Raw genomic sequence first — 25,516 nt, forward strand, 5'->3', positions numbered from 1 at the left:
TCATATTTCTAGATTCAATATTATAAAAAAATTCAAAAAAGTACCATTTGAAAAACAAAAAAAGTACCAAACAGTTTCCTTTTATGGATTCTCACCTAATTCAGACTCTGCATACTTAATATCATATTTCTGGGTTCAAAATTATAGAAAATTCTAAAACGAAAAAGTACCAAAAAGTTCCCTTTTTCGGTTCTCACCTAATACCTCATTCCGAGATAATCCAAAAAGTACCTTTTGTAGAACAAAAAAGTACCAAAAAATCTTCTACATAATTAATTTCATGTTTTTGGGTTCATTATTATAGAAAACTGGAAAAGTACTTTTTTAAAAATGAAAATGTACCAAAAAGTTCCCTTTTATAGGTTCTTACCTAATTTCGAATCTACATACTTAATTTAATGTTCCTAGGTTCAATATTATACAATATTTAAAAAGTACCTTTTGAAAAACAAAAAAAAGTACCAAAAAGTTCCCTTTTATGGATACTTACCTAATTCAGACTCTGCATATTTAATTTCATATTATGCAAATTTCAAAAAGTGTATTTTGAAAAATATAAAAGTGCGAACAATTTTACTTTTTTGAGTTCTAACCTTTTTCCGACTTTACATACTCAATTCCATGTTCCTAGTTTCAATATTATAGAATATTCAAAAAGTACCTTTTGAAAAACGAAAAAGTACCAAGAAGTTCCTTTTTATGACTTTTAACTTAATCCAGCCTTCACATACTTAATTTCATGTTTCTTGCCAATAACAACACACTAGTGCTGCTCACGCTCTGCTGCTTTCGCTTCAGATTTTCAGATTTTGCTTTTGCTCATATCTCCGTTATTTATGGACCGATTTTTGCTGATTTTAAATAGCGATCCTCCCGAATTATTAAATTTTCTATAATATTGAAATTAGAAACATGAAATTTAGCATTTAGGTCCCTGACTAGGTAAGAACCTACAAAAAGAGACTTTTTGGTACTATTCGTTCTACAAAAGGTACTTTTTGAATTTTCTATAATATTAAACTTAGAAACATGAAATGAAGTATGTAGAGATTAAGCGAGAACAATGAACTAGTGTATAACTATGTACTGCTAAAGAACTTATAAGAAATTCTATAGAAACTGTTCCTCAAAACTGGATGTAGAAGTAAAAGGCGATATTACTAATTTCATGATTTCTTTTCAGAAATCTGAAATAATTCTGCATGAACCCATTCTAAGAAGTAGATAAATCAGAACAACTTATTACAATATTTCTGAAGTATTGTTATAAAAATCATCCAATAAATATTTTTTATTGTAAAAAATAATAAAAAGAAATAATACAGTTTTTGTTAATCGGTTAATTGATATAAATTATTCGGTTTATTCGTTATTTGAAATTTGGTAATTTTCATTTTTTCGAGCGATTAATTGTCCAAAATTAATCGATTAACCGATCGACGACTAATCGTTTGAATAAGCCGTTTATTGTTGAATAACATTTTGGATATTTAAGTGAAATTTTGATAGGGGCTTTTCATAGGGCCATATGAGATCTATTGTAATAGAATTCTTGAGAGAGTCATCAACTTTGTTTTTATACCCTTCACCTTCGTGAGAAGGGTATATATAAGTTTGTCATTCCGTTTGTAATTTCTATAATATAATTTTCCGACCCTATAAAGTATATATATTCTGGATCCTTATAGGTAGCGGAGTTGATTAAGCTATGTCCGTCTGTCTGTCTGTGTGTATGTTAAGTTTTCAGAAGACCCCAGATATCTGCGAGATCCGAATTTTCAATAATTCTATTGGAAATACGATCGAATAGAACGAATATGTATTAATGTTATTTTATTATTTAAAATCAGTCCAATCGGTCCATAAATAACAAAGATATGAGTACATTAATAGAACACATTAAAAGGGACTTTTTGGTACTTTTTCGTTCTACAAAAGGTACTTTTTGAATTTTCTATAATATTAAACCTAGAAATATGAAATTTAGCATGTAGGACCTTGACTAGGTAAGAACCTATAAAAAGAGTCTCTTTGGTACTTTTTCGTTATACAAAAGGTACTTTTTGAATTTTCTATAATATTGAACCTAGAAACATGAAATTTAGCATGTAGGACCTTGACTAGATAAGAACCTATAAAAGGGGACTTTAAAAGGGACACATAAAATGGGATTTTTTGTACATTTTCGTTCTTCAAAAGGTACTTTTTGAAATTTCTATAATATTGAACCTAGAAGCATGAAATTTAGCATGTTGGGCCTTGACTAGGTAAGAACTTGCAAAAAGAGACTTTTTGGTACTTTTCCGTTCTACAAAAGTTACTTTTTGAATTTTCTATATTATTGAACCTAGAAATATGAAGTTAAGCATGTAGAATCCGGATTAATTTAGATCGTATAAAATGGGCTACAATTGGTATTTTTGATTTTTTGTAATAAAATTCGTAATGACTGTTTTTAACACATCATGGCAAAGGGTATATAAGATTCGGCACAGCCGAATATAGAACTCTTACTTGTTTAAGTTCATAATTATTAAACATAATTATGAACTTAAAAGGCCTATTCGGCCCTATTGTATGGGGGCTTCGTCTACGGTATCATAGAAGATTATGTGCTAAATTTCATTTAATTAAATCCAAAATTTCGACCTGTAGTTTGATTTAAATGTTTACAAGCCCTATTCGGCGATTCAGTTGTATGGGGGCTAGGTGAAATAATGGACCGATGTTAACCATTTTCAATAGGCTTTGTATACGGTATCATAGAAAATCATGTGCCAAATTTCATTGAATAATCATCAAAATTCCGACCTGTTGTTTGATAAAAAGGTTTTTATTCGGGGGGTTCAGTTGTATCGGGGCTAGGTGAAATAATGAACCAATCTTAACCATTTTCAGTAGGCTTCGTCCCTGTGACAATAGAAGATCTTGTATCAAACTTCATTAAATTATCTTCGAAATTGCGACCTGTAGTTTGATTACAAGGTTTACATGGACAGACAGACATATATTTAGGGCTTTCAGTAAATTCTAATGTTTACAACTTTTCCATGGTGGCGTATGAGTAACATTAATACATATTCATTTAAATAACACGTATACTAGTTTTTTGAGATTACATCAGTAACATACAATTTTGTAAAACTTACATATTAGTAAAACCAAATATTTAAAACTTTTACCATAGGGGCGTATAAGTAATATTAATTCACATTAAAATCAATAATACGTATACTCCTTTTCAAAGGTAACATTAGTAACTTACATTTTAGTAACCCTTACATATTAGTAAAACCAATTATTTACCACTTTTACCCTAGAGGCGTATGAGTAACATGAATTCACATTAATTTATATATCACGTATACTCATATAACTGCAAACTACTGTATTTTTAGGCATAAACACCTGCTGCTAAAAAAAGCTTGCACAAGCTTTCTCTCGTCGAAAGCTTTTACAAATATTATTACTTTACTCTCATGCTAATAAACTCTCACTCTCCCCAGCAAACAGCTGCTCGGGAGAAAAATGTTTTCAACACACTAATGTGTGCAAAATAAAAACTCTCTCTCCTGGAAAACCAGAAATTAAGTTACCACACCACATAATGAAAAACTGGCCTGCACACAGGTAGATATTGTGGAAAATACAAACAGCATATCAGTACGAATTTGAAATTACACAAAATAACGTCGCCGTGAGAGTAGTTTCCCAACAAACGAAATGTTTTAAAAGTGAATAGAGAAGAAAATATTTAATTTAAAAAAAGGCAAAGAAAAAAATTAAAACCTACATACAAAAAATTGCATATAATTTATATTTTTATAAATAACATAAAATTAAAACAAAACCAAAGCCCATAAATTATAAAAAATTATGATTTAAAAAAAAAATATATATTTAAAATTCCCTTAAAAATATATTTCTATGTAAATTAAAACAAAAGTCATGTTAATACTTTTCTAATGAAGTTTTAATACACACATAGCTCTGAAAAAAAGAAGAAAAAAAGCAAGCAAGCAAGTAAGAAAAGGCAAAGGTGAAATCTAAAGCTTTAAATAATTCACCTCGATTTGTGATTTTTGCGTGCAAATGTTTATGTTTATGTAGAGGTGTGCTAGTATATCCGTGTAGAGTGCAAGTGAGCGTGTGTCTGTGTCAAATATCAAACGTCTAAAGGAAATACGGGTTTTACAAAATAAATTTCCATAATTAAAATAAAAATTAATTAAATTAATAATAATATAGAAAAAATAATTATAAATTTTTAAAAATTAACAAATGTAAAAAAAAAACGTTAAAAAAATTTAAAATTGTTTAATAACTGTGTGTAAGTGGTTTTTGTTTTTCCCTATAATTGTTAAAGAAAATTAGTGAAAACTTAAATTAAATTTAAAACAACTGTAACTGTAACCTTAACATTTCAACATAATTTATTCAACAGTTTTTCTTGGTATTATTGTTGTTGCTGCTGCTGCTGTTCATCTCATACTTTTACTTCAATTTAACTTGATTACTGGCAAAAGGTATAGTTTATACTCTTGCTCTCTCATATAAATTTAACACTCTCTTTGTTGTTGTTGGTTTTATAAAAATCTCCATTTGTTTGTATAAAAACTTTTATAAGCTTCGGCTAAAAGTTTTTGCCTTTCGTTAAAGGAAGAAAAAGCAGAACTTACCTCTTTTTTTTAAAGAGTTTGTTTTTATTGTAGTTATTTTTATTATTGTTGTTGCTGTTGCTTTACTCCCAAAAACAAACACGCACACAATGCTTATAGAAATCAAGCAAAAAAAAACATTGTTCTTATTTTTAACAAGGACTTTGTTTCGCTTTTCTTGTTGTAGTTGTTTTTCTCTGGCTCCTGTATCTTAACAACATACAGTGGGGATTAAGGACTTAAAAAATTAATATTTGTTGTGCTGCGAATTAAACAAAAGTTATAGATTTTTTCGTATTTGAAAAAGTGAAGTTTTCACTATTATCTATAAAATTTCGACGACTTTTCGCATCAAAATTGTTCGTCATTGTTGTTCGACATGTTTTCTAAGAAAGTTTTTATAATAAGTTTTTTTAATGAGTTTTTAATAGAAAAGTTGTGAAAATAAAAAAAATTTCGACGAATTTTTGATATAAAACATTAAAGTAGTTTCTATATAAAACTTTTTATTATATTTTCTGCAGAAAGCTTTTTGAGAAGTTCTGAATTAAGCACTACAATTTTTTATAGAGAAAACATTGAAAAATTTTTAATAGAAAATTATAAGTGATTTTTTTTGATCGAAGAGATTTTACGGCTTTAAAATTTTTTCGACGAGTTTTTTTTCCAAAAATTTTTGAGCATTTTTAAAACAAAAACTTTCCACGAGTTTTTAAAGAAATCTGTTGTTCAAAGTTGTTTATACAAGTTTCTTTTTTGCAGAATATTTTTCGACAAGTTTTGACTTATGGCCTATTTTCAACATAGAAACTTTTGGCTTCGAAAAATGTTTTATAGAAAAACTGTACAGAAAACTTTTCAAATTCAAGTTTAAAGTTTTTAATCTTTAACAAATAATTTTTTACGACTTTTTGAAACAGAAATTTATACACTTTAGATTACTAGGGAACATTAACGTGATAGTAGTCACCTCGTTTAGAAAAGGGACACTAAAATAACGGAAGGCAAATTTATAAAAATTACTGTTATATCGTATTCATTACTCCTCCTTGTTGAACTGCTTCGTTGTTGTTATATTCGTATACAGAGAGAATACCCTACATTTGAAAATTGGGGAAAGTTTTATTGTCCAAATTAACAATAAAGTCAGAGATGGAATATTGTGTATGGGAAATTTTAAATAAATACAATAATTTATATGACCCTACAACATTTAATAATTCCGACTTCTTAGGGATGACGGCCTCGATTTAACCATATCCGTCTTTCTGTTCGTATATATGTATATTGAAATCAGTAATTAGAAGATCCCAGATATCTGAGAAGGTCTGAATTAAAAAAAAATATATTAGGGTTCTATAAATCGACTTTCGAATAATCGAACAATCAAATTTTTGTTGTAAAAAGTCGAAAAGTCGAAGTCGACTATTTTGTTTCAAAAAAGTCGAAAAGTCCACTTTGTTAATAAAAATCGAAAAGTCTGAATGTCGAAAAAAGTCGATAAGTCGAAAAATCGTAAAAAGTCGAAGAGTCGAAAACTCGAAAATTGTAGAAAAAAGTCAAAAATAGTCGGAAATTAAAAAAAAAGTCAAAACCTCTAAAATAGTCGGAAAAATTCGAAAAAAGTCAATAAATAGTCGAAAAAAATCGAATGAAGTCGAAAATAGTCAAAACGTAGAAAAAAATCAATAAGTCTAAAGTCAAAAAGTCAAAGTCAAAGTCAAAAAGTCGACTTTTCGTTTCAATTATAGAACCCTAGTTAATATCTAAAAAATCGGTTCATAAATATGAGCGAAAACACGTGATAAACTCTAATAAATTTTAAATGAGAATTTTTGTGCATTCAGGCGCCATAAACAGCAACAACAATATACATAGGGTATATGTTGTTCTTGTATTTAGTTTGATTTTGTATAAAAACTTAATAGAGAAAGAACAATACATTGTTGATCGACCGTAGCCGATAGTTTGGAGTTGTTAAAGCTGTCACTAAGTTGACAATTTTTGGCTAAATAAGACTCGGATCGTTTGTTACGGAACGTGATTTTGGCGTGGTTACCAGCTAACTCGGCCATTTATAACTCATTACACAAACCATCCCAACCCTAACAGCAAACAAGAGAAAAAACTACAATAAACAAAAAAAAAAAAAAAAACAGTTCAGTATAAATACAGTATGCCATCGCGACCTTAGCTGCATACGCATTCAATTAAAGCTTAAGACCCAAAGTTGGGAGGGCATGTTCAATAACACGTTCTATAGCTAAGATCCAATTGTCGTGGGTACAAGACGTTATATATGAAGGGTAACGTTGTTATTGTTTTATTAAGTTTTATCTTTCAGTTAAAAACATAGAACTCTTATTTGTTCTACTGTGCTTTTGTATGCCACCACTAGCTGTGGTAGATTATCATTCTACCATACAAAATATGTTAAATGATTGAGGAATAGGTCACCTATAACTGCTCTCTTTCTCTAATTCAACATAAAACTCTTCAACACTTACGCATACAACTTCACTAGTTAACTGTTCATATATTCCTGTAGTATTAAAGTAAAAATATTACTTAATCGTTCCTAATAATACTCTGTATATAAAGAATTCACTTAACTTCTATTACAAATGGATAAATGACATTGCTATAGTTTACTTTTGGTTTGTTATGTAACTACTTGCTAAGGCGCTGTAAAAAATGGTTTAACTTCTCGCTAGATTACTTAGGAGCATAAAAGTAATGGTTGTCTTCCTCTCTGCATACAAGTAGCAACTTAGCAATTAAACATTTGCAAAAAGAGGCTACATTCTGGCCGTTTTAAAACTATTGGGTCTTTCGCCAAGTGTGTAGGTGTTAGAATTTATTCTTATTCCTAGTATTATTGAAATTTTTGTTCATTTGTTGCATTTGACTACAATATTTCTATATGTTTCATTATTCAAAGTAGTTTCCTTTTTTTGTTACATTTTTATTTCTTTATAATTTTTTTCTTTTTGTATTTTATTATAATAATGTGATGGTAAAATACAAAATAAAAATAAGAAAAAAAAATAAATAAATGTATGAACAGAAAACAAGCTGGAATATAAAATCGATTTTAATAATAAAATGTGAAATAAAATGAAATGAAGATTTTTATCATTGTTAATTTACATAGAACGTTATAGAGCGAAGACATAACAAATTGTATTAAATTGTTTTTTCTTACGTTTCCGTTTTAAATTTATTTATTTTTTTGGTAAATTATTCAAATCATGATGTTTTTGAAAAAATAATAATAATAAATATGTGTTTTTATTGTTTGTGTATTTGTGTGTTCTTAATTTATTTGTAAATTTCCTTTAAATAAATTTCTGTGGTTTATTCAAGTAACTATTTAAATATTAGAAAAAATATAAGTTTTATTGATTTAGGTTGTAAAAACAGAGCATTTTTATGTTTTAATGTTCTAAAAATGTCTTCAAACAAAAATGAGTCGCCGTCTTTTATTTTTTAGTATTTTATTATTTATTTTATTTTGTGGGTAATAATTTTTTATCCATTACAATGTTACGTTATGTAGTTTAAAATTTTTAATTTCTAAATTCTTTTAGTGATTAAAATATTTTATGAAATGTTGCAAATTTTTGAAATGTTTTTTACATTTTAACTTTATTGGACATGGTTTCAGAATATATGGATTTCGAATATATTAAGGAGAAGACGAGAGGGGATCGCCTAAACTATACTTTTGATTAGATTACAGACTACACAATACACTAAAATATAAACTATATAGACTATACTATTGACCAGGCTATAGGCGACACCATAGAACAGACCTTAGACTATACTATAGACTAGACAATAGACTGGACTATAGACTAAACTATAGACTAGTCAATAGTATAGACTAGACTATAGACTAGACTATAGACTAGACTATAGACTAGACTATAAACTAGACTATAGACTAGACTATAGACTAGACTATAGACTAGACTATAGACTAGACTATAGACTAGACTATAAACTAGACTAGACTATAGACTAGACTATAGACTATACTATAGACTAGACTATAAACTAGACTATAGACTAGACTATAGACTAGACTATAGACTAGACTATAGACTAGACTATAGACTAGTCTATAGACTAGACTATAGACTAGACTATAGACTAGACTATAGACTAGACTATAGACTAGACTATAGACTAGACTATAGACTAGACTATAGACTAGACTATAGACTAGACTATAGACTAGACTATAGACTAGACTATAGACTAGACTATAGACTAGACTATAGACTAGACTATAGACTAGACTATAGACTAGACTATAGACTAGACTATAGACTAGACTATAGACTAGACTATAGACTAGACTATAGACTAGACTATAGACTAGACTATAGACTAGACTATAGACTAGACTATAGACTAGACTATAGACTAGACTATAGACTAGACTATAGACTAGACTATAGACTAGACTATAGACTAGACTATAGACTAGACTATAGACTAGACTATAGACTAGACTATAGACTAGACTATAGACTAGACTATAGACTAGACTATAGACTAGACTATAGACTAGACTATAGACTAGACTATAGACTAGACTATAGACTAGACTATAGACTAGACTATAGACTAGACTATAGACTAGACTATAGACTAGACTATAGACTAGACTATAGACTAGACTATAGACTAGACTATAGACTAGACTATAGACTAGACTATAGACTAGACTATAGACTAGACTATAGACTAGACTATAGACTAGACTATAGACTAGACTATAGACTAGACTATAGACTAGACTATAGACTAGACTATAGACTAGACTATAGACTAGACTATAGACTAGACTATAGACTAGACTATAGACTAGACTATAGACTAGACTATAGACTAGACTATAGACTAGACTATAGACTAGACTATAGACTAGACTATAGACTGGACTATAGACTAGACTATAGACTAGACTATAGACTAGACTATAGACTAGACTATAGACTAGACTATAGACTAGACTATAGACTAGACTATAGACTAGACTATAGACTAGACTATAGACTAGACTATAGACTAGACTATAGACTAGAGTATAGACTAGACTATAGACTAGACTATAGACTAGACTATAGACTAGACTATAGACTAGACTATAGACTAGACTATAGACTAGACTATAGACTAGACTATAGACTAGACTATAGACTAGACTATAGACTAGACTATAGACTAGACTATAGACTAGACTATAGACTAGACTATAGACTAGACTATAGACTAGACTATAGACTGGACTATAGACTAGACTATAGACTAGACTATAGACTAGACTATTGACTAGACTATTGACTAGACTATAGACTAGACTATAGACTAGACTATAGACTAGACTATAGAGTAGATTATAGACTAGACTAGACTATAGACTGAACTATAGACTAGACTAAAGACTAGACTATAGAGTAGATTACAGACTAGACTACACAATAAACTAGACTAAAGGCTAGACTATAGACTAGACTAAAGACTTGACTATAGACTAGACTATAAAATAGACTATAAACTAGACTATAGACTAGATTATTGGCTAGACCATAGACTACACTATAAACTAGACTATAGACTAGACTAAATACTAGACTAAAGACTAGACTAAAGACTAGACTAAAGACTAGACTAAAGACTAGACTGTAGACTAGACTGTAGACTAGACTGTAGACTAGACTGTAGACTGGATTATGAAATAGACTATAGACTAGACTATAGACTAGACTATAGACAAGACTATTGACTAGACTATAGACTACACTATAAACTAGACTATATGCTAGACTATAAACTAGGCTATAGACTATTATATACCATTAAAAAGTATTGAAATAGTGCAAAGTTACTATGTGTTCCATACCTGGTAGTGAATGCAGTGTATCGATGTGCAATTTTATTAAAATGAAGAAATTATAAGAAAGGTATTTAAAAAGCATAAAAATATTAAAAAGACTACTATTTTCTATTTAATTATTTAAAGTTAAAATTATTAAAGTTGTGTATCATATGCATTTTTAAAATATTCTACTAAATTAATCCTAAATATATTTTATACAAAAATACATATGTATGTATATATACAGGATTATTAGTTGTGGCAAATATAAAAAAATTTGACTAATTTGTAAATAAATGTATATTGTATTATTTTAATATTTCAATAAAATTTATTTAACCTCGCTTTAATTTAACACTTACATACTATACATATGTATGCATATTTCTAAATACATATATTTATTATTGTGTTTATGTTGGTAACAAATTTTTTGTTTAATTAATTCACTTATACTTATACACTGAATTATTAATTTGCTTATTTAAATATTTTTTTTCATTAATTAAATTAAAAATATATATTATTGTGTTAATATATACACACATATACATACATATGTAAATATAAATTAAATATGATTTAAATGTCATGTTTATATTGCCGTTTATTTGGTTGTTATTTACAAAAAACTGTTGACAATATGTAGGATTTTCTGAATTTTTATACTTTACACTTAATAATGGGTGTTTAAGAGGAAATTGTGGCTTTACAAATGTGTAATTAAGAAAATATTGGCATTCGTGACTTAAATAGTTTCTTTGGCATTTACATCTGTTATTAAAAAATATCAAAAATTATAGGGTTTTATTTTATTTTTACTTTATTTCTCTAAATGTTTATTAATAGTAAAATGTTAAAAGTTCCATTAAGTGAATATAAAAATACCAGAAGGTCTTATTGTAAAAAAGCAATTATTTTTGGATGGATTGTGGGTGATATATTATAAACAATGAAAAAAGTACCAAGAGGTTTAAATGAATATAAGACCACCAAAAAGAACACTTTTATAAATTTAGATTATACTATGACTAGACCATGACTAGACTAGAATGGAATATGACTAGACTATGACTAGACTATGACTAGACAAGAATAGACTATGACTAGACTATGGCTAGACTATGGCTAGACTATGACTAGACTATGACTAGACTATGACTAGACTAGGCCAAGACTATGACTAGACTATAGACTAGACTATAGACGAGACTATAGACTAGACTATAGACTAGACTATAGACTAGACTATAGACTAGACTATAGACTAGACTATAGACTAGACTATAGACTAGACTATAGACTAGACTATAGACTAGTCTATAGACTAGACTATAGACTAGACCATAGACTAGACTATAGAATAGACTATAGACTAGACTATAGACTAGACTATAGACTAGACTATAGACTAGACTATAGACTAGACTATAGACTAGACTATAGACTAGACTATAGACTAGACTATAGACTAGACTATAGACTAGACTATAGACTAGACTATAGACTAGACTATAGACTAGACTATAGACTAGACTATAGACTAGACTATAGACTAGACTATAGACTAGACTATAGACTAGACTATAGACTAGACTATAGACTAGACTATAGACTAGACTATAGACTAGACTATAGACTAGACTATAGACTAGACTATAGACTAGACTATAGACTAGACTATAGACTAGACTATAGACTAGACTATAGACTAGACTATAGACTAGACTATAGACTAGACTATAGACTAGACTATAGACTAGACTAGACTATAGACTAGACTATAGACTAGACTATAGACTAGACTATAGACTAGACTATAGACTAGACTATAGACTAGACTAGACTATAGACTAGACTATAGACTAGACTATAGACTAGACTATAGACTAGACTATAGACTAGACTATAGACTAGACTATAGACTAGACTATAGACTAGACTATAGACTAGACTATAGACTAGACTATAGACTAGACTATAGACTAGACTATAGACTAGATTATAGACTAGACTATAGACTAGACTATAGACTAGACTATAGACTAGACTATAGACTAGACTATAACCAAGAGGTTTAAATGAATATAAGACCACCAAAAAGAACACTTTTATAAATTTAGATTATACTATGACTAGACCATGACTAGACTAGAATGGAATATGACTAGACTATGACTAGACTATGACTAGACAAGACTAGACTATGACTAGACTATGGCTAGACTATGGCTAGACTATGACTAGACTATGACTAGACTAGGCCAAGACTATGACTAGACTATAGACTAGACTATAGACTAGACTATAGACTAGACTATAGACTAGACTATAGACTAGACTATAGACTAGACTATAGACTAGACTATAGACTAGACTATAGACTAGACTATAGACTAGACTATAGACTAGACTATAGACTAGACTATAGACTAGACTATAGACTAGACTATAGACTAGACTATAGACTAGACTATAGACTAGACTATAGACTAGACTATAGACTAGACTATAGACTAGACTATAGACTAGACTATAGACTAGACTATAGACTAGACTATAGACTAGACTATAGACTAGACTATAGACTAGACTATAGACTAGACTATAGACTAGACTATAGACTAGACTATAGACTAGACTATAGACTAGACTATAGACTAGACTATAGACTAGACTATAGACTAGACTATAGACTAGACTATAGACTAGACTATAGACTAGACTATAGACTAGACTATAGACTAGACTATAGACTAGACTATAGACTAGACTATAGACTAGACTATAGACTAGACTATAGACTAGACTATAGACTAGACTATAGACTAGACTATAGACTAGACTATAGACTAGACTATAGACTAGACTATAGACTAGACTAGACTATAGACTAGACTATAGACTAGACTATAGACTAGACTATAGACTAGACTATAGACTAGACTATAGACTAGACTATAGACTAGACTATAGACTAGACTATAGACTAGACTATAGACTAGACTATAGACTAGACTATAGACTAGACTATAGACTAGACTATAGACTAGACTATAGACTAGACTATAGACTAGACTATAGACTAGACTATAGACTAGACTATAGACTAGACTATAGACTAGACTATAGACTAGACTATAGACTAGACTATAGACTAGACTATAGACTAGACTATAGACTAGACTATAGACTAGACTATAGACTAGACTATAGACTAGACTATAGACTAGACTATAGACTAGACTATAGACTAGACTATAGACTAGACTATAGACTAGACTATGACTAGACTATGACTAGACTATGACTAGACTATGACTAGACTATGACTAGACTATGACTAGACTATGACTAGACTGTGACTAGACTATGAGTAGACTATGACTAGACTATGACTAGACTATGACTAGACTATGACTAGACTATGACTAGACTATGACTAGACTATGACTAGACTATGACTAGACTATGACTAGACTATGACTAGACTATGACTAGACTATGACTAGACTATGACTAGACTATGACTAGACTATGACTAGACTATGACTAGACTATGACTAGACTATGACTAGACTATGACTAGACTATGACTAGACTATGACTAGACTATGACTAGACTATGACTAGACTATGACTAGACTATGACTAGACTATGACTAGACTATGACTAGACTATGACTAGACTATGACTAGACTATGACTAGACTATGACTAGACTATGACTAGACTATGACTAGACTATGACTAGACTATGACTAGACTATGACTAGACTATGACTAGACTATGACTAGACTATGACTAGACTATAACTAGACTATGACTAGACTATGACTAGACTATGACTAGACTATGACTAGACTATGACTAGACTATGACTAGACTATGACTAGACTATGACTAGACTATGACTAGACTATGACTAGACTATGACTAGACTATGACTAGACTATGACTAGACTATGAAAGTATTACCAAGTTCCGTTATTTAAAAAGAATCATGATAAGTGAACACCCTAATTTTCTTTAAAATCTCATGAATTTCAATAAAGTTGTTAATGAAACATAATGTTAAATAAGCATTTGTTATTATTTATACATGAGTGTATTTATTTAATTTTTTTCTTTTATATTTTCATTAACTATTGATTTGTGTTTAAAAACAACAATAAAAAAAAAACAAATAAATAATCAAGCAGCAACCAGTGGAAAAAAATAGAATCCATTTAATCTCATACATGAATAATTATTCTTAATTAACATAAAATATTAATTTACAATTGAAATATTGCAGCAGCCAGAAAAAATACCGTACAATATGTTTAAATGTATTTTATAATAAATTAATTCAATTATAGAATGAAAAATAATAAAAAAATTGTTAACAAAAAAAAACAAACTAATTAGCTCAGTAACAAAACAAAAATAACTAGTCCTGTCATTGCATATATACATGTATATGTATGTATCTACTACTGTATCTACTTAGTGAATGTGTGAAAGAAATTTGAATAAAATTAATTTAAATACATAAATTAAAATAAAAATGGTTATAAATACTTTAACTATAAATTTTGTGCTGAAAAATAAAAGAATTATACCCATCCTTATATATTTAAGTGCAATTTGTCTGTGTTGAAATGTATACCAGGCGTATGAGTAATAAACTTTTATAAGAAAATATTTTTAAATATTATTTATTACTCATACGCTGTGGGTGGTGTAAATAAATCATTTGTTTTTAATTAATAGCTTAAACTACAGATAGAGAAAACTGTTTTTTCAAAGGAATTTAAAATAATCTCTGAGTTTTTCTCAGATAAAAATGTATTTTAATATTAAAGGAAAAAAAATTCACTTTTTGTTCCCAAAATTAGAAATTTTGAGCTTTAATTGTTTTTAAATTTAGCCATTTAAGCATATATTTGTTGAAGTATTCCCTTAGGCCTTAAGTTGTTTTAAAGATATTTCCTCTACTATATGTTTACACAAAATTACAAAAATATAGAAAAAATTATGTTAATTTTTGTTGTGTTTTTTTTCTTTCTATTAAAAACCACAAAAACCAATTACTAACAACAAGTACATTTTAAATAGAATTTAAATTTGCAAATTACTTTCAATTTTACACTAGGGAATTAAACAATTAAATTCTTATTAATATTAATACTTAATATACATAAAATAATCTTTAAATATGTATAAAAAGTAAAACAAATTTCCATATAAAATAACTTTTATTGTGTGTTTTTTTTTTAAACGGTTATGGGAAAAATATTCAAATTTAATAATGCTACTTTTACTGCTGTGTAGTTAAAATAAAAGCAGTATTATTCAACAGTGGGATTCGAACAAATTAGTAAATTTAAAACAAAGGTTTTTTAAAAGTTGCCGTAGAAACTTTAAGAGAACTTTAGGCATGTTTTCGAATCCAGTAATTATAAGAATACTACTCAATCGATGCGTATTAATGAACTCATCACAAGAAAAATAAAATATATATTTTTTTTTGAATGATCCTCAGTTTCTTACTAGCGGTTGAAAATTCTAACCTCAGTGTAATTTTTAGAAAAAATAAAATATTTTAGATTTTTTCGATATGGATCTTAAAAATTCTGCAACTTTGAGCTGCTAACGGCTCTCAGCTCATGTAGAAAAATATTTAAAAAATTGTTTGGCATTTGGTTTTTGAAATTTATGTCGGCCAGAAATACACTAACAAAAATAAGCGATAAACTCAAAATGACTGAATTTTTAACTCCCAATTCGAAAATATTGCAAAAAAAATTTATACAGAGATCAAGATTTTCAATCGCTGGTAGGAAACTGAGGATCTTTAAAAAAGATTTAAATGAATCGTTTTAGAGGTATTTCTTCAAAAAGATCGTCTACGCGACATGCTAATATACATACTTATAAAAGAGTCATGTAATTGAGTAACTGATTCATCACGCAAAAGCTCAAACAAATCAATTTGGAATCATGGCAATATTTAAAAACAAGTTGATCCATAAGGAGGAACTGGATCTCTGATACTTTTTTGAAATTCCAACGTTTAATGGGTGGAAATTTTCAATTTCAGGTAATTTTGGTACATATTATGGTCCTCTATAACTTTTAAGCCAATGACCATACACACAACTTTTTAAACAAATTTACATCATATTAGTAACTCATAAATTGATCATACTAATGTTTCAAAATATGATAATTTTCAAAATTTTATAATATATCAAGCATTTGGAGTAATAACAACAATCACACATAAAAAATAATTAGAAATGATTATAAAAGAATTTCTAAAATTAAATTCGACTGAGCTGGGATATAATGAAACATATGTATATAGTTTCGATTGAACAAAAAGGAAATGTTTCAGCAATTCTTTGTTTTTCAAGTGGAGAGAGTTTTTGTCGAAAATCATTAAAACATACACGTTCGTTATAAAAGTTATGATCAGAAAACGAGAGAATTTTAATCGTGTAGAAGAGTCATAAATGACTCGTCGGAGCTGGAATATAATGATACATATGTATATAGTTTCGACTGAACAAAAAGGAAACGTTTCAACACTTCTTTGTTCTTCAAGTGGAGAAAGCTTTTGGCGAAAAACATTAAAACATACACGTTCGTACAGAAAGGATAATCTATAAAAGTGAAAACTTTGGTACTTTTCCATTCTTTAAATGGTACTTTTTGACTTTTTTCTAATATGGAACTAAAACATTTTCTTAATTCAAAAGGTTTGTTTTGAAATTATTTCACAGGCCGGCAAAATTTAAAAAAAGTCGAAATCCTGAAACCAATTAGACGATTGTAAAAGATTGAACTGTGCTGAATTTTCTCACATCAGAGATTTGAGATATCGTGTTTTCAAATTTGAGAAAATGCCCCCTTTAAAAAGGCTTAACTTCTCGGATTCGAATTCAGAGGGACTAAGTCTTTTAGAAGGGTATAATTTGATCTCTGATTTAAAAATGTGTCGGCCTGTGTAATTATATGAAGTTAAATACACACGAAATTAAACTTACAAAGTCATTATTGAAAAAGCATCTATAAGAGGGAACTTTTTGTTGCCTTTTTAGTTCTGTGAACGATATTTTTTTTATAACCTACACCACTTTAGTGGGGTAGGTAAGCTATGTCCGTCCGTCCGTCTGGCTGTCTATGTAAACCTTGTGCGCAAGGCAATTTTCAAGATAATTGAAATTTGGCACACACGCTTCTTTTGTCCCAAGGACGAAGCCTATTGATAATTGTTAAAATCGGTCCATTATTTCGACTAGCCCCCATAAACCGTACATCCCAAATAGGGCCTTTGGGCTTATAATTAATTGAAATGATCTATTACGTCAACAAGTCGAAAAAAACTTAGTTTTATAGAACTTCATTTGGCCCTATCCCCCATACAAACTCCCCTTCAGAAAATGACTTAATGGTAAAAATTCACTTACAAACACTAATGACGCTTTTAAATTCTAAATAATTAATATTGAAGTAGACTTAACTCCCCCTACCAACATTTATAAGGATAGGGCCATATTTTGCCCTATTCCCTTTGAGCCCTCTTGTAAAAATATTTTTTTTTTGCCAAAAAAAAAATAATAAAAATATTCCGAAATAAGGTTAAAAAACAAATCAAATGCTTTATTTTTTTAAATAGTCCCCATTTTTGAAATACTGACTGGTGTAGGGTATCATATGGTCGGCTACGCATGCATGCGGTATCCTTAGTGAATAAAAATCTATAAGTGGATAATCTCTAGCACTCTTTCCTTCTTAAAATGGTACTTCTTGAACTTAACCTTGAACATAGAAACATAAAACATATATAGTCCTGATATAATAAGTAACTTTTTTGTACTTAAATAGAACATCTTTTATTAAAATAGAAACATAAACCATATTAATATTGAATTATAAATTTTTAATTTGCTTTAGATTTAAGCCACAAGTAATATGATCTTTCAACATTTTGTGTAAAAAAGTACGGATGGGTCTAAAGACAATATGTAATGAAACCATCACACATTAACAGAAAATAAGGATCGAAAATTTGACAGTAGTATAGCTATCTTTATTTCTTGAAATAGTTTAAAAAACAGGGATGTATTTTTATGCAAAGAAAGTGAAACAGCTGTTTCCATTTACTTTGTTATGGTTTTATACCAATTGTTTAAACACAAAAAAATCATACAACTTATTCTATTTTTTGCCATACGGATGGAATTTCATTTAAGTTTTTCATTACACTTTTGTACGTAAAGTGCTATCGTGTGAATGACCCTTTAGTAGCGAAGAATACCGGGTACGCTAGTATATTTAAGAAAAATATCTCCAACAACAATTAAAATTTAGTTTATTAAGCTGTATGTTTTTTTTTCTATTTTTTGTTTAATAAAAAAATATGTAAATTTTATTCTTGTTAAAGGCTGTTTGTTGTTGCTTTCACAGCTTAAAACAACTAACTACAATAAAAAAGAGTGTTAAAAATTATATTAAAATATTCCAAAAAACATCTAATTTTTGTTATACACTTAAAAAAATAACTTTTTTCTTTTCTATCTCTTTTCCTCTACCATTATTTTCTAGTTCGTTTATTTAATTTGCTTGGCAAAAAGGAAATTCATTTGACTACCGACAAGAAGAGGTATTTAATATGTTATTGTTGTTGTTACTGTTAGAAAAAAATACCTAAAAACAAACAAAACACATATACATATACATACAAAATAATATGTAAATAAGTGTTATTTAGAGCAAAAGTAAGCGTGTGAAATTATTTACATTTCGTGAGTTTTTTTCCTCTATTCACATCAACAAAAAGAAGAAGAAGAAAAATAATAAAAAAGTGCTAAATACAACAACGACAAGTGAAACATGAAAATTATGAAATCAAAAATCTAAGGAGGCAAAGAAAATTCTGAAAACTTCAGACAAATAAACACAGCGAAAAGTAGTATACAAAAAAAATTGCATACACATTTACATACATACTTTTAAATATAGAACAACAAAAACAAACACGCATATATATATGTGTGTGTGTTTGCGAGAGTGTTCCAAAAAATCAACTAGTAGAAAGTCAAAAGTTAAAGAAAACAAACAATTTCAAAAGAAATAATTTTCCTACATTTTTCTTTCCTTTTTAATCATTTTGTTGCCAGTGTGTGTCTAGAAGTTTTCGTCCTGCTGTTGCTTCATTTTGAATTTGAATTCGACTTTTTCATCATTGCCATTCAATTTCATTTAACACAAAAAGAATATAAAAATAAATAAAAAAAATATAATAATAATAATTTTTACGTGTTAAATTTACATTAAATAACATCTAAGAGAAGGCATAAGGTAAGTGATTATGTTTGTTACTTTCAATATGAATGAATGTCTAAATGAATCAAACAAACAGTCATACAGACAGACAGGCAGTCAGTCAGTCAGTCAACAAGTGAGAAAGTCATTGTATCTTAATGCCCCAAAAAATATTGTACAAATAAAATATATAAAAGCAGATTGTTAAAATTTATTTCTATTCATGTTATGTATTCATAATGCTTTTATAGTCGTCCTTAATGAAAAGGTCAGAAGGTTAAATTTGGTTAATTCGATGATTCGCAAAGGTAAAGAGTAGCAGGCAGTATTTTTGGAAGTCTTTTAGTTAGCTAGTTCGTTAGTTAGTTAGGTAGTTAGTTAGTTAGTTAGTTAGTTCGTTAGTTAGATAGTTAGTTACTTATTTAGTTAGTTAGTAAGTTAGTTAGTTAGTTAGTTAATTAGTATGATAGTTAGTTAGTTAGTTAGTTAGTTAGTTAGTTAGTTAGTTAGTTAGTAAGTTAGTTAGTTAGTTAGTTAGTTCGTTAGTTACTTAGTTAATTAATTAGTTAGTTAGTTAGTTAGTTAGTTAGTTAGTTAGTTACTTAGTTAGTTAGTTAGTTAAATAGTTAGTTAGTTAGTAAGATAGTTAGTTAGTTAATTTGTTAGTTAGTTAGTTAGTTAGTTAGTTAGTAAGTTAGTTAGTTAGTTAGTAAGTTAGTTAGTCTTATTTAGTTAGTTATTTAGTAAGATAGTTAGTAAGTTAGTTAGTTAGTTAATTAGTAAGATAGTTAGTTAGTAAGTTAGTTACTTAGTTAGTTAGTTAGTTAGTTAGTTAGTTAGTTAGTTACTTAGTTAGTTAGTTAAATAGTTAGTTAGTTAGTAAGATAGTTAGTTAGTTAATTTGTTAGTTAGTTAGTTAGTTAGTTAGTTAGTTAGTTAGTTAGTTAGTTAGTTAGTTAGTAAGTTAGTTAGTTAGTTAGTAAGTTAGTTAGTCTTATTTAGTTAGTTATTTAGTAAGATAGTTAGTAAGTTAGTTAGTTAGTTAATTAGTAAGATAGTTAGTTAGTAAGTTAGTTACTTAGTTAGTTAGTTAGTTAGTTAGTTAGTTAGTTAGTTAGTTAGTTAGTTCGTTAGTTCGTTAGTTCGTTAGTTCGTTAGTTCGTTAGTTAGTTACTTAGTTACTTAGTTAATTAAATAGTTAGTTAGTTAGTTAGTTAGTCAGTTAGTTAGTTAGTTAGTTAGTTAGTTAGTTAGTTAGTTAGTTAGTTAGTTAGTTACTTAGTTAGTTAGTTAGTTAGTTAGTTAGTTAGTTAGTTAATTAGTTAGTTAGTTAGTTAGTTAGTTAGTTAGTTAGTTAGTTAGTTAGTTAGTTAGTTAGTTAGTTAGTTAGTTAGTTAGTTAGTTAGTTAGATAGTTAGTTAGTTACTTAGATAGTTAGTTAGTTAGTTAGTAAGATAGTTAGTTAGTTAATTTGTTAGTTAGTTAGTTAGTTAGTTAGTTAGTTAGTTAGTTAGTTAGTTAGTTAGTTAGTTACTTAGTTAGTTAGTTAGTTAGTTAGTTAGTTAGTTAGTTAGTTAGTTAGTTAGTTAGTTAGTTAGTTAGTACTCTGTTAGTACCAAACTACCAGCGTGGTATTTACAGACTAAAACATTTGAAACGAATCTTTGGAAGCGCCCTATAACAATAGTTTCAGTTTATATTTTAAAATAATTTCCCTCAAACTTCTATCCAGAAAAAAGTTTTTACTAAAAGAAAATATAATAAATTTTCCGTTTTGATTGTAACAAATTATCATCATACTAACGAAAATTTCATAAGCACAAAAAATGAAGTATAAAACCACAAACCAACCAACCCTCCGCCTACCTACTGACCCAATACCAACCACACTCTCAATCAATCATCATCATCATAAATTTATGAATGAGTTTCTTTTCTACTTTTATTTCAGCACAAAAAACAAAAACAAAATAAACAGAACATAGAAATGGACAAAAATCAATGATCAAAATAAATATATATAAACATTTGTTGTTTTTTCAGAACATAAATGTACATATACATATATAGGGTTTCTTTATTTTTGAAAATGAGATATGATTAGAGAATTTAAGAAAATTTATTTTATATCTAAAGTTTAGAACAAAAGTTTTGATTGTGCTGAATCTGAATTTTCAGCCATTCTCTAGCGATATAATTTTTAGATATGCATATGAAACGTTTACTATTCTCTTTTAAACAATATTCGAACAGTTTCTTTAAATAAAAAGAAACTGTTCGAATATATTCTCTGTAATCTTTGCAAAAGAGCTAGTGAATTAAATTGTAAGAAATTCAAAAAAAAAATCCTGGAAAATGCTGAATCCTGGAAAATGCTAAATGCGCAACATTAAACCCCTAATTGTCAACAAATAATGAATGAATAAACGACTATAGACAGACAGATGGGCGGTCGAATAAATGAATAAGAATGACTGGACTGAATTAATCAATTCGAGTAAAAGTATGAGAAACATTTCAATTGAAAACACACAATAATGTAAATAAAGAAACAAATATTTAATAATAGACAAAAAAACTACATATATTAAGTTATAATAGAAGTAAAGAAAATAAGAATAAAATAAATTAAAGAAATATTTACATTCCAAACAATACACTAAAGGATGAAAAAATGTAAAATTATATAAAATTTTTGTACTCGATTAAGTGCAAAAATCAGTGTATTAATTATAAAGATGATATTAAATACTTGTTTTGGAGTTATGATTTTTTACTGAAAGACTTTTCTAATTATTTTATGGTTTCAAAACATTAAAATCGTCGCTATAATAGAAATTTAACTTTTGTTCATTTTCTTCATATGTTTAGATTCTTTTTCCATTCACTGTATATCGAATAGACAAAATACTAGATGAAGAAAGGAAAAGGTAAATAAATCTAAATTTATACCATGAAAATTTATTAAAATAAGTAAACAAATTAGTGAAAGCAAATGTAATATATAAAAATAAATATAGCGTTTTATTTTTGAAATACGGAAAACTAAATGAAATAAATAAAAATGCGATTGGAATTTCTTAAACGTCATAATAGATGCAAACAGCCATCCGTCATTCGATGATGATAATATGCCAAAATATACAGTGACTTCCAAAATATAGGGATACTGTTCAGAATTTAAATGAAAGAAATTTGGTTATTATAATTAACTAACTAACTTACTAACTAACCAACTAACTAACTAACTAACTAACTAACTAACTAACTAACTAACTAACTAACTAACTAACTAACTAACTAACTAACTAACTAACTAACAAACTAACAAACTAACAAACTAACAAACTAACAAACTAACAAACTAACAAACTAACAAACTAACAAACTAACAAACTAACAAACTAACAAACTAACAAACTAACAAACTAACTAACTAACTAACTAACTAACTTACTTACTTTAGTTTTAAAGTGAAGGGTGCTCGAGGCAAAAATAGCTGAATTAAATACATCGGTGAGAGAATCCCATAACGCCTCTTGGCATAATGAAGTGGTGAATAGAACCACAGAGTGGACACCAGAACATCTATGCAAAATTAGACGTGTTGGTTCAGACGAATGTAGAGCATGTGGCGAGAACAATGAATCTGTTCTTTCCCACTATCAGGAGTTTGTCGAAGTTAGATCCAAGTATCTTGGAAATGATTGAAGGATTTTTAGGAATTACGTCTAGGAATCTGAGTTTCTAAATTTTGAAAAATAATACCTCCAGTAAAAATTTTTTTCATGAAGAAGAGTGCACAAGAGGCCCATAGTGGCATAGATGTATTTGCGCTAATTTTACTAATTCATACAATTTTATGTGGTTCAGCCCATAATCCGGCGTTTTAATTCAAAAGACGTACCTTCACTATCACAGAAGTTGTCCTAAAGTAAACTTTCGTCTTTTTTGTTGGTGTTCTTACTCTCCTGGTTTCAATTCAGCCTTCCCTAGGTCAAACGATTTTGAATTCAAAGCAATACTTTTTACTTTAGTTCTTTTTTATTCTTAACACCTACAAACACCAAAAAGTGTTACATATCCTTCATCTATTACATAAATACATATACATATGTATGTATGTATCTGTCTCCTGTTGTTTTTATACAATTTAAAATATTCAAAATTATTTAAAATTTTTTTTGTTGGTTTCTTTTTCAAAATAATATTGAATCTCACTAAACCACAATTAGTTTTTGTAGTCATATTTATTTGATTTTTTGTTTTTATTTTTCCTTTTTCATGTAAATATTTAAGCATTTTATATGAATGACTTTATGACTGCAAATATTTTCTTTTTTTTGAAAACATCAACTTTATTTTGTAATATATTCTCCATACATATACATTTTTTGAAAGTGCAACATCAACAGTTTGCATATAGTTTGTGTATGTGTGTGTGTGTGTTTTTTGCCTCAAAGGAATAGATGGTTGCATAAATGTATGAATACAAAAACAAATGTAAATGATGGCACAATAATAACTGCAACAATAATAACAACAAGTATGAATGTAAAGTCGTGCATGGCCGACAATATGATACCCTACACTAGTCAGTATGTTAAAAATATGACGGACAGACAGACGGACATAGCTAAATCGATTAGTGATTCTGAACCGATTGGTATACTTTAAGGAGGATGTGGGACCAATATTTTTGGGTGTTACAAGCATCAGCATAAACGTATAATACCCTTCCCACTATAGTGGTGTAGGGTATATAAATAAATGAAAATGATGGCACAACAACAACAGCAAATTTAAGGGAGAAAAACTAAAAAAAAATCTGAAAAAAAACTGAAATGAGATGTAAAAGGATTAGAAAACAAACAGAGAATGAATGATAAACAATTTGCAAAAATGTGTTTATGTCAGTTGAAATTATTAACTTTTTATTAAACAAAAATATTATTTTAGTTAAGGGTTTTTGTTTATGGTCTTAAATTTGAATAAAATAAATAATAATTCGTACACTAAAACAAAGTTTTAACGAACATTTTTAATGTATAAACAATTTAAATGAAATAATCTAAAACAAAATAACGTTATTAGGGAATTGATTCAATTCTAGTCATCAAACTAGTTCTAAGTGTTTTATCGAATCCTCTAAGAGATGGACGTCGATATTGTGTGGCACTTCTATTAAAACTCTATGTAGGTTTTGAAAACATTCCATAGTAGCGACTGAGTTCCAGTGAGTCGACAGTACTGGATACAATACTGTCAGCTAAAAGTATATCCTCCCACTCCTATAGTGCTTTACGTGAAGACCTGCAGTGTTGGCTTTATTTTTCGGTGGTCTATTTCAATCACTGGGTGTGTTCATGTGACGACTTACCACCGTCCCATTCTGCTTCTTACACGAAGGTGACAAATTACATATATGGAATTTCCGGTTCAGTAAACGTGCACTTTGCTCAAGTACATAAGATGTCTAATCTCTGAACATTTCTGTCCCGTTTCTTTAATTCCGAAATTTTCGTTTTAAACAACGCTCTGTTGAGTCGGCAACATTATCTAGAGATGTAACCGAAGAGAGACCCAAATACAAATCCATCAAATAAGTCAAATACTTTGTTCTTACTCACAGAACACACTGTGGTAAAA

At 28.5% G+C, this 25,516-nt stretch overlaps 1 protein-coding gene across 3 annotated transcripts in view; it reads left to right on the forward strand.

The window, feature by feature from the left end:
• The first annotated feature begins 4,300 nt into the window (after positions 1 to 4,300).
• The window catches only part of LOC111682832, a 173,729-nt gene continuing 152,513 nt past the window's right edge, over positions 4,301 to 25,516 (forward strand). Inside the window, exons 1-3 of one of the 3 annotated variants that reach the window (XM_046951117.1) lie at positions 4,301 to 4,330; positions 4,445 to 4,526; positions 19,148 to 19,903. The gene's annotated coding sequence lies outside the window, so the exon portion shown is untranslated. The other 2 variants (XM_046951112.1, XM_046951115.1) reach the window with 2 other exon arrangements.

This window comes from Lucilia cuprina, chromosome 2 (genome assembly GCF_022045245.1).
Source record: "Lucilia cuprina isolate Lc7/37 chromosome 2, ASM2204524v1, whole genome shotgun sequence".
Lineage (NCBI taxonomy): Eukaryota > Metazoa > Arthropoda > Insecta > Diptera > Calliphoridae > Lucilia > Lucilia cuprina.